This window comes from Amblyomma maculatum, chromosome 3 (genome assembly GCF_055883805.1).
Source record: "Amblyomma maculatum isolate TAMU_Amacu chromosome 3, ASM5588380v1, whole genome shotgun sequence".
NCBI classification, from domain to species: domain Eukaryota; kingdom Metazoa; phylum Arthropoda; class Arachnida; order Ixodida; family Ixodidae; genus Amblyomma; species Amblyomma maculatum.
This window is the reverse complement of record NC_139346.1, coordinates 94,406,150-94,415,444: the sequence shown is the minus strand read 5'-3', so window position 1 is coordinate 94,415,444 and position 9,295 is coordinate 94,406,150.

Below are 9,295 nucleotides of genomic sequence, written 5' to 3'. Positions count from 1 at the left end.
GACATTCAAACAGCTGAGACACCTTCCGCAAATCCCGAAATCTATTCCATTGGCAGCTATGTTCTCCTCAGCGCCTTTCACGAAAGAATAACTGTCGACGAGTACTGCGTTCCGCTCAAATGTCGATTCAATCCCATGCCACCAAGAGAAGATAAAGTGTGCTACGAGATTATCGATTTCCTGCTCTCAACGTCTATGCTTCGTCCCTAAATAGTGAAATCCTTAATGTATGGGTGATAAAGTCCCCATGAGGCGGAGGCTGGGGCAATGAGCTCAAACCAGGGAAGCAGCGCACATTAGACAATCCAGGAGCCAGGAAGCGCACATTAGAGGCTCTTAGCTGTACTAAGCTGTGTAGGCAAGCTAAAAGAGAGGAAACGGCACAAAAGAAGCATGGTTCCTTGAAAGTTAGAATGTGTATATTTCAACAAGCTTCGGCAAATAATGTCGGCGACTGACTATGTCTGATGTCACCACCAGTCTACTCTCATCATTTGAGGAAGTTTGTGTGAACAATGCTCAAACATTCCACGGGGATGATGACATACATAGTGGAGACATGATAGTGCACCAAGTAAGTACTCTATGGTACTGCTTTCAAAAGCTAACGTCGAAGAAGCAATGCACTCTTTTCGGACGATGCTGCAGTTGCATTCCAACACAACGGAGAGACCGCTGGAAGCAGCGCGGGACAATTGCAGTCGGATTGTTCTCGGCCGGTCAAAGTGATCACCTTCCTCGTGTTCGATAGCGGAGGTCGAGCATTTACTGGTAGATGTCAGCATCGCCTAGGAGACAAAGCGTCTTCATTTCGGGGAGGCGCTTCAAAATAACAAAAGTTTTCTTCATCGCATTCGAATTGGGCGCAGCTTCTCCCCTCCTTACAAGCAACCAGACCAGCCCTACAAGGTATGTGCTAAACTACAGTGCTTCCTGGGATTTGGAAGTGGAATGAGATAAGGAGGAAAACGGTCCGCTCTACAAAAAGCACATTAAATGCGGAAATGTCTTATAATGTCGTTAATCTGGGTGTTCATGGTAGTACGCTTACTTGTCTTTTGGGTAGCAGTTAGCAGTAGCGAAATTTCAGCCCCTCCCACCTCACATGCCAATCAGAAGGGGAACTGCCCACTTGCCCTCTTGCACACCTATGAAAGTCGCATAAATTCTAGAACAAAGAGCAACAGTAAAAGCACTGTCTACACTTAGGGTCTTATGATATTCAAATGCAATTTACCGACGGTAAATACTCTTAAGAAGAAATCTTGCACCTATTACCGTCGCGGTAACTACGGGAATCAATTATTTCACCTCCACCAAAGGTGTTACGAATGAAAATCACGCACCAGTGGGCAACACCACTATCTGCGATATCGCAATAATCGGTGTCATAAGAATATAAGGCTACCTGCAGGGACAAAAAAAAACAAGCACTCATGATTAATTTATAATTTGTGAATAATACCCTCTCAACTTTGCCGCCGAAAGAGTATCTGGCCCTCCATGCATGCGATGGTAGAGGTAGGAAATCCTTCAACGTATAGTACCCTGGTCACAAGCAATTGCGTTAATTACTGTGAAACACGGTGATATGCTACCTAGTCTCTTCTTAAATGAGTAAAGGGTGACATGAGATTCGAATGTTTGATGCAGTGCTCCTGAGTTCCATCGTGCCACTGTTAAGCAGGATTGTACATCTAATCGGATTGCTGCAATCAGAGGCACGCACATTTATTGAAAGCGGCAGGAAACAATAAAAAACAAAAAACAAAACGCGAAAAAAATTAGAAGAGTGCGGGGCTAGTTTCTTCACCGTCACGCAATTCGCTGGCGATCCGTTTCTGTGCAAGCACTCGGGCAGCTTCCTTCGAGTGGCTGGCACAACCCGTCGCCTATTCTCCGTTTTCAACCCTAGTTTAGCTGCTAGCCATTTTTGATGAATCTCCCAGTTAACAGTATGAACGAAGCTCCCGTTTGATCTCACGACGCTGAAACATTAGAAAGGAAGTCACAATCCCTTGCGTGTGATGTAATCCGCTACTGCGAGTTCATCTTAGCATAGGGTAGTAGACGCACGTGTTTGAAGGAGCTTCATGCTTTAGTTTTATAAAGATGTGTTCTTTGTGTTTCCGAGTTAAGATGAGGGGTTTTAGCTCTTTCACACCACCATTTTTTTTCCGTCGCCTCGGGAATTTTCTCCTAAGTTTCCTTGCACACTGACGGAACATTCACGACGCTTACGCTTGGCTGTTCACTAACACTGCCTTGATCGGCACAAGTTCCATTAACGTCGTATATGCTACAGGACGTTCTTCCATTTTCTGCGTTCATTAGTGATAAACCTGGCCTTTAGAGTACCATCCCTAAAAGCCATCTTGTTACTTTCCCTTGTCCACGATAACCTGTAGAAGCTGCGGTCACTGGTAATCATTGTTGGCGTTCCGAAGGTGTAGTGATAAAATATGTGCTGTGCAAAGACGATCTCTAGTATATCCTTTTCTAATTAACTGGAGCGACTTTCTATCCGTATGGTGTTCATGGTGAAACATAAGCGCAAAAAATGTGCACGGATGTAGAAAAGTAACAGGGCGAGCAATAGCTTTCAACAGTCTTTCTATATTAACATTTCGACAATTAGACTATGCAATAGTTGAGGTAGCGTGTAGCGACACTGTTGTGTTCTCTTCTGGGATCAAAGTTAGAGCGTGGGCACTGATCGCAGTGCAGTGAAGCTACCCACACTTCAATTCGTAACATTCAACGGAAAGCTTCAACAGTGGCGCAGCTTCTGGGAACAATTTAAAGAAACCATCGAATACAATGCGGAGCTCACAAAAGGCAAGAATTAAGTTTCATTATCAGCGAAGCCTGCTAAGCAGAGCTACAGCCTCATCGATAACCGGATTACAGGCGACGGGCGAGTTTTACGACGCTGTGGCCATCCTCACCAAGCGCTTCGGCGACACCCGAAAGATAATCCGGGAGCACCTGACCCAGCTTCGAGCGCTACCATCGGTTACGCCATCGTGCGACGTAAGAGGCCTAAGGAAGCTACTCAATCATTTCAAAGCCATGTGCGCGGACTGAAGGGAATGAACGTCAGCTCGAACACTTGTTCTACCATGATGATCGACATTATTTTGAAAGCTCTACCTGCCGACATCTTCGCGGGATATTATAAGCAACTAGCCAACCATCCGGACTCATCTGTCCACGTCTGCCACAGGTTTTACAGGCGGTGAGTTCAAACAATTTATGATTACTTCACCGTAGAAGTGGAAAGTCGCGAAAAGACTGGAACTGGCCTCGGTCGGAGCAGCAGGGAAATTCGACAGGAAAATTAAAAGAAGCAGCGATCTCTACCGCCTACATCTGCAGTACTGCACGCAGCATCTCATGTAAAAGAGCAAGGCCTGTTCTGCGGATCTCTGACGCACAACACTGCGGACTGCAACAGTGACATGGGCCGGGAGGAGGTATTGGAGAAACTGCAAAAAGGAAATCGCTTCTTCAGATACACCTTACGAGTGCATCATTCGAAAGACTGTCGTCGCCGAGTAAAATGCGGAAAATTCAGTGCCAGACATGTCCTATCGGTATGCTACCCTAACTGGAAACCGAACATAAAGGAGGTCGCTAAAATTTTGGATGTCAGCAGCTTGCATGCCAGTGGCCGCAATTCTATGACCAGTGAAATTTTCCTGCAAGCTTCTCGGCTTTTGGTTGTCGGTTAAAGTCGATGCGGCTACATTCGAGGCATCGTGGACCACAGTCACCGCACTTTTCATTTTTAGGACATATCGAAATTTCTGGGCCTCAAAGAAAGCGGCCCAACCTTTCTCCAACTGAGCACATTCGGGACAGCCACCTCTGCAAATAAAAAATACCGCCTTGTAGAGGTATTTCAATCAGTACGATGACTAGGAATACATTACGAAGTCATTGAAGTGCCTTTCATCTGCAAATACTTAGTTCAACTGCATGTTGAAGATGAGTTTGTCAAGGTTATAGAGCATACAAGACGTCCCATAGCTGACAAACGTTTGTTGCCGGGTGTGCCAGCGTTCCCAGGTATTGGTCTTTTTATTGGCTCTGAGAACATGTGAAAGTTCATGACAGGCAACATTCAAAGTTCTCAACAAACCCCTGACTTGGGCGCCCTAGGCTAAGTCTTCGGTCGGATGTTTCAAGGCCCAATATCAGTGCATACCTCAGTTTAGACTTCATCCAACATTTGTGTTCTGAGGGCAAGCATAGCGCTTAACGCCGCCGACAAACTAGTAAAAGACTTCTGGGACTTGAAAAGCATCGGCATCATGGAACACACTGGAGGACCTGATGAGGAAACACAAGCGACCATTCATGAATTTGAAAGAAGCATCAGAATGCAGAACGGCCGCTACGAAGTCGCCCTTCCTTGGAAAGAGAACAGTGAGCACCTTTCTGATAACCGATCCCAAGCTCAGAAGCGTCTCAACAGCATCGGGAAAAGAATTCAGCGTACTCCAGAATTCGGAGCCCAGTACGAGACTATTATGTGAAGCTACATACAGATGGGCTACGCTGAACGTGTGACTACTGACGAGTAATCTACCTCTCAAGTTTATTACCACCATGCAGGTTTGCGCAGTGACTCAAGAACCAGAAACCTGCGCATTGTGTTTTATGCATCCTCACATGAGCAAGATGCTTCTTCCCTGAACGAATATCTAGATAAGGGGCCTTGTCTTCTCACAGATCCCGTCAAACTACGGATCTGTTTTCGGCTGTATCAAATCGCTTTGACAGCTGGCATTGAGACAGCAATTTTACAGATCAGTGTCAGAAAAGAAAACAGAGACTCTCTACGTTTTCTCTAGTTCAAAGGCCTGCCTTCAAATAATGAACCCGACCCGAAGTCGAAGAATAGCATATAAAACGGGTGCCTTTTGGCATCAAAGTTACCCCCACTGAATGCCACTCTTCAACTTGACCTCAAAGCTGTTGAAGCCCCTAACCAAAAAACAGCCGCGCTTCAGGCGGAATACTATGTCGACGACCTTTTGATTGGAGCAGATACGGAAGAGGAGGTGGAGGAGATTTTCACTCAAGCCAATGATATTCTTGAAGCTTGCGGAATGAGTTAGCAAAAATAGTCTTTCGACTCCAAGCGATTGCAACGACTCAAATGAAACCGTGACGATTCTTGACCTTGGAAACGGGAACGCGACATAATTACCGTGGCCACAAAGTCACTTTCAACAATTTTGGAGAATCAGCATAGCGGTAAAAGACGTAATCTGCAAACAATCGCCAGAATATTTGATCTTCTCGAAATGCTAATGTCATTTACCATACACGCCAAAGCACTGTTTCAAGAATGATGGCAGCCACACGACCCATCGCCTACTGATATTGCCAAGACATTGGAAGGCTGGAGATCAGAGAGAGTGGACCTTTCTTCACTGACATTACCACGATATGTTGCTCCTCTGCTTAAACTGCATGTGTACAGCTGCATATCTTTTTAGATGCCATCCAGCGAGCGTATGGGACCTGCGCCTACCTACGAATGCAGGACACCAAGGTTTGCATCCACACGAAACTTATATTTGTGAAAGCGAGAGATTCGCCATTAAAGAGTATGACACTTCCCCGACTTGAGTTGATGGGTGCACTACTAGGTGCCAGAATTTCCAACTTTATAAGAGGCTGTTTGATAATCTATGCCGAAGAGCTGCAAGTGGTTTACTGGACAGATTCCAGCATAACACTGCATTGGTTGAAAGGAAACCCTTTGCAATGAAACCACTTTGTTAGGAACAGAGTGAACGAGATTCAAACCTCCACTGCGAAAGGCCAATGGAGTCATTGGCCTGGTTGTGAAATTCCTGTAGGTCGTGTCACCTGGGGTGTGAGATTACAAAGCCTTCAGAGCGGCCGACTTTGGTGGTTTGGACTCACTTGGCTTTCAGAGTAACAAAAACAAAAGAAAGTAACAAAATTCTCACAAAGAAAGGTGTTAGGCGCAAGGAGACACAATCTCCCCAGTACTATTCACAGCTTGCTTAGAGGAAGTATTCAGAGACTTGGAATGGGAGCAGTTAGGGATAAGGGTAAATGGAGAATACCTCAGTAATCTGCGGTTTGCTGATGACATTGCCTTGCTAAGCAACTCGGGGGATGAACTGCAAATAATGATTGGTGACCTAGACAGGAACAGTAGAAAGGTAGGCTTGAAAATCAATATGCAGAAGACTAAGGTAATGTTCAACAGCCTCGGAAAGGAACAGCAGTTTACATTAGGTAGCGAAGTTCTGGAAGTAGTAGGCGAATATGTCTACTTAGGACAGGTAGTAACCGCAGATCCGGACCATGAAAAGGAAATAACAAGATGAATAAGAGCGCATTTGGCAAGCACTCACAGATTATGACTAGCAGCTTACCGGTATCGCTAAAGAGGAAAGTTTATAACCGTTGCATCTTACCTGTACTCACCTATGGGGCTGAAACGTGGAGGCTAACCAAGAGAGTTCTACCTAAGTTGAGGACAACCCAGAGGGCTATGGAACGAAAAATGGTAGGGGTAACATTAAGAGATAGGAAGCGTGCGGAGTGGGTCAGAGAAATAACTTAGGTTGCCGACATTCTAGTGGAAATTAAGAAGAAGAAATGGGCATGGGCAGGACATGTAGTGCGAAGAGAGGATAACCGATGGTCGCTTAGGGTAACAAACTGGATTCCAAGGGAAGGAAAGCGTAGCAGGGGGTGGCAGAAAGTTAACAGGATAGTTAGGCGGGCGAGTTGGTGATACATCATCCAAAAAAACAGCGCGAACAAACGGAGACGACAGGAAGAAACAACAGGAACAAGCGCTGACTCATTCCTGTTGTTTCTTCCTGTCGTCCCCGTTTGTTCGCGCTGTTTTTTTTGGATGAGGCAGATAGTTAAGTGGGCGGATGAGGTTAGGAAGTTCGCAGGGGTCAAGTGGATGCAGCTAGCACAGAACCGGGTTAAGTGGAGAAATATGGGAGAGGCCTTCGTCCTGCAGTGGGTGTAGTCTGGGTAATGATGATGATGATGATTATGATGGCTTTCAGAGAATGAAGATGCATGTGCTGCAAGTACTGACATTTAGGCTGATCTTTGACTTGACCCACCAAAGCAGATTTTTTTTTTTTTAGTTTTGCGTATAACTGCCTGGGTGCTCAGATTAATAACTGCGTGCCAAATCTATTCAACAAGAGTACTACCCCAACGATGCATCACGTCTTCGCCAAAGAATGTCAGTGAGCTCTCAATCCAGTATCCGGAAACTACAGCCCATTCTAGAAAAGGAGGGATTACTCTGAGTTTGAGGCAGGTTGCACTTTTCCGATGAAAATGAAGGGGTTAAGCATCCCATTCTTCAGCCTCCGAGCCACCAATTCATGGTGCTCGTTATTCGTGACGCTCATTTACGAACATTCCACGGCGGCGCTCAGGACACCCTCACTGAAGTGAAGGAATGGTTCTGGATTCCACGTGGCGTTCGGCAAGTTAAACGGGTTCGAAATAATTGCAACAGCTCTGAGAGGTCGTGTAAAGCCAGGAGGAGCTCCCACTGCACCTTCGCAGCAGAAAGAGTATGCCGTTCGGAACCGTTCGAGGTCGTTGAAATAGACTTTGTCGGACCAAAATCGTACATTGCACTCTTCACGTGCGCTGTCACTCGAGTCGTTCATCTAGAGCTTGTCTTGAACCTTTCATCTGATTTCTTTCTATTGACTTTCAGAAGATTTGCCGCCCTACGGGAATTGCCATCGGTTATATACAGTGACAACGTGAAAACATTCCAGAGGGCGTCTAAGCAAATTGCAGCACATGTCTTTCAACATGTTATTTGACGGAAAGTTACACGACCACTGTACCAAGACACGAATTGGGTGGAAACTAATTGTCTAAACAGCAGCATAATGGGGTGGATTCTGGGAGAGTATGGTGAGAACTGTGAAGGTTTATCTGCGCAAAACTCTACCTCAGACAAGACTCACCTTCGAAGAACTTAAACTGTTTTACAGGAGGTCGAGAGCATCGCGAACTCCCGCCTCATGACCCATATTTCTGCATCGCCAGAAGAACCCGGTGTTGTTACGCCAGCCCACTTTCTGACTGGAATGAGATTTACATCGTACCATCGTCGTATCCTGATGTCATCGCGTTAATTAACCCAAGGTTTGTCACGAAAGTGGAGGCATGACGAACGATTGCTTGAGCAGTTTTGGATACGTTGGCGTAAGGAATCCATTTTGTCTCTTGAGTCGGCTCACGTGTGAGAGCCAGAAGACCTCCGCCGGTGACCTGGTTCTCCTTCATGACGAAAAGGTGCCTCGACAAATTTGGAACACTGCCAGCGTAGTGGAAGCGATCCCCGGAAGAGATGACCGCATCAGAGCCTGTGTTCTGAAGCTGCCCAACGGAACCACACTGCAACGGCCGGTTCAACTCTTTATCCGCTCCAGTTGAGTGATTAGTGCTACCCCAGCGTGCCACCTCTGCTGTCCAGCATTCCACCAAAACCGTCTCAAAATTCGATAAATATTTTCAACCAAACATCACAATTACCGCTAATGTGTACTGCGGTGCTGGATGTGAAAATACGGGCAGTGAAACTTCTGTATGGCTTAAAAATGAAAGGAAGGAAATTTATCATTCGATGTAACAGCCTTTAGCAGAACAGGTTAAGCAAAAACGAAACCAGAAATTCGACCACCGTCGTAAGTAGCTAGAGTGCTTCTTAAGCTCATGCGTAAGGCTTGAAAAGCAGCCTCGAGCAGAAAAGCTGGCAAATTGTATAACATATATATGTGGCTAATAGAAGAGAACGGTTTCTTCGAGTGTTCATTCGTACTATTTTAGCACATCATTCACTGCCAGCATCCGGGGCAATTCGCACTACACAGCACTGTTCGTGCCTTTCATTGAGCATTCTCCCCTGTAATTAATTCTCATGTAAGAAAAAGTGACATACATAGGCCGTGAAGCAGTTCTACCGTTCTTAAGCATATTACTGAATATATTGTTTAAAACAGCAATATGCAATATTTTACAGATTTATTTTAAGCATTTGGAAATAGCAATTACAAGGATACCGATCACACTGCAAGGTAACTGCAGCAAGTTCAGCTGGCTAAACGATCTTTCAACTTCCGCGTTGAGTCGCCTATCGCCACGCGCCTCGCAGGTTCGACGGACGGTTGAATTATTGATGGGATTATTTCACACCCTAGAGCAGCCAAGTGCAGAACGGCACCAGCTGTGAAGATCATCGCGGTCA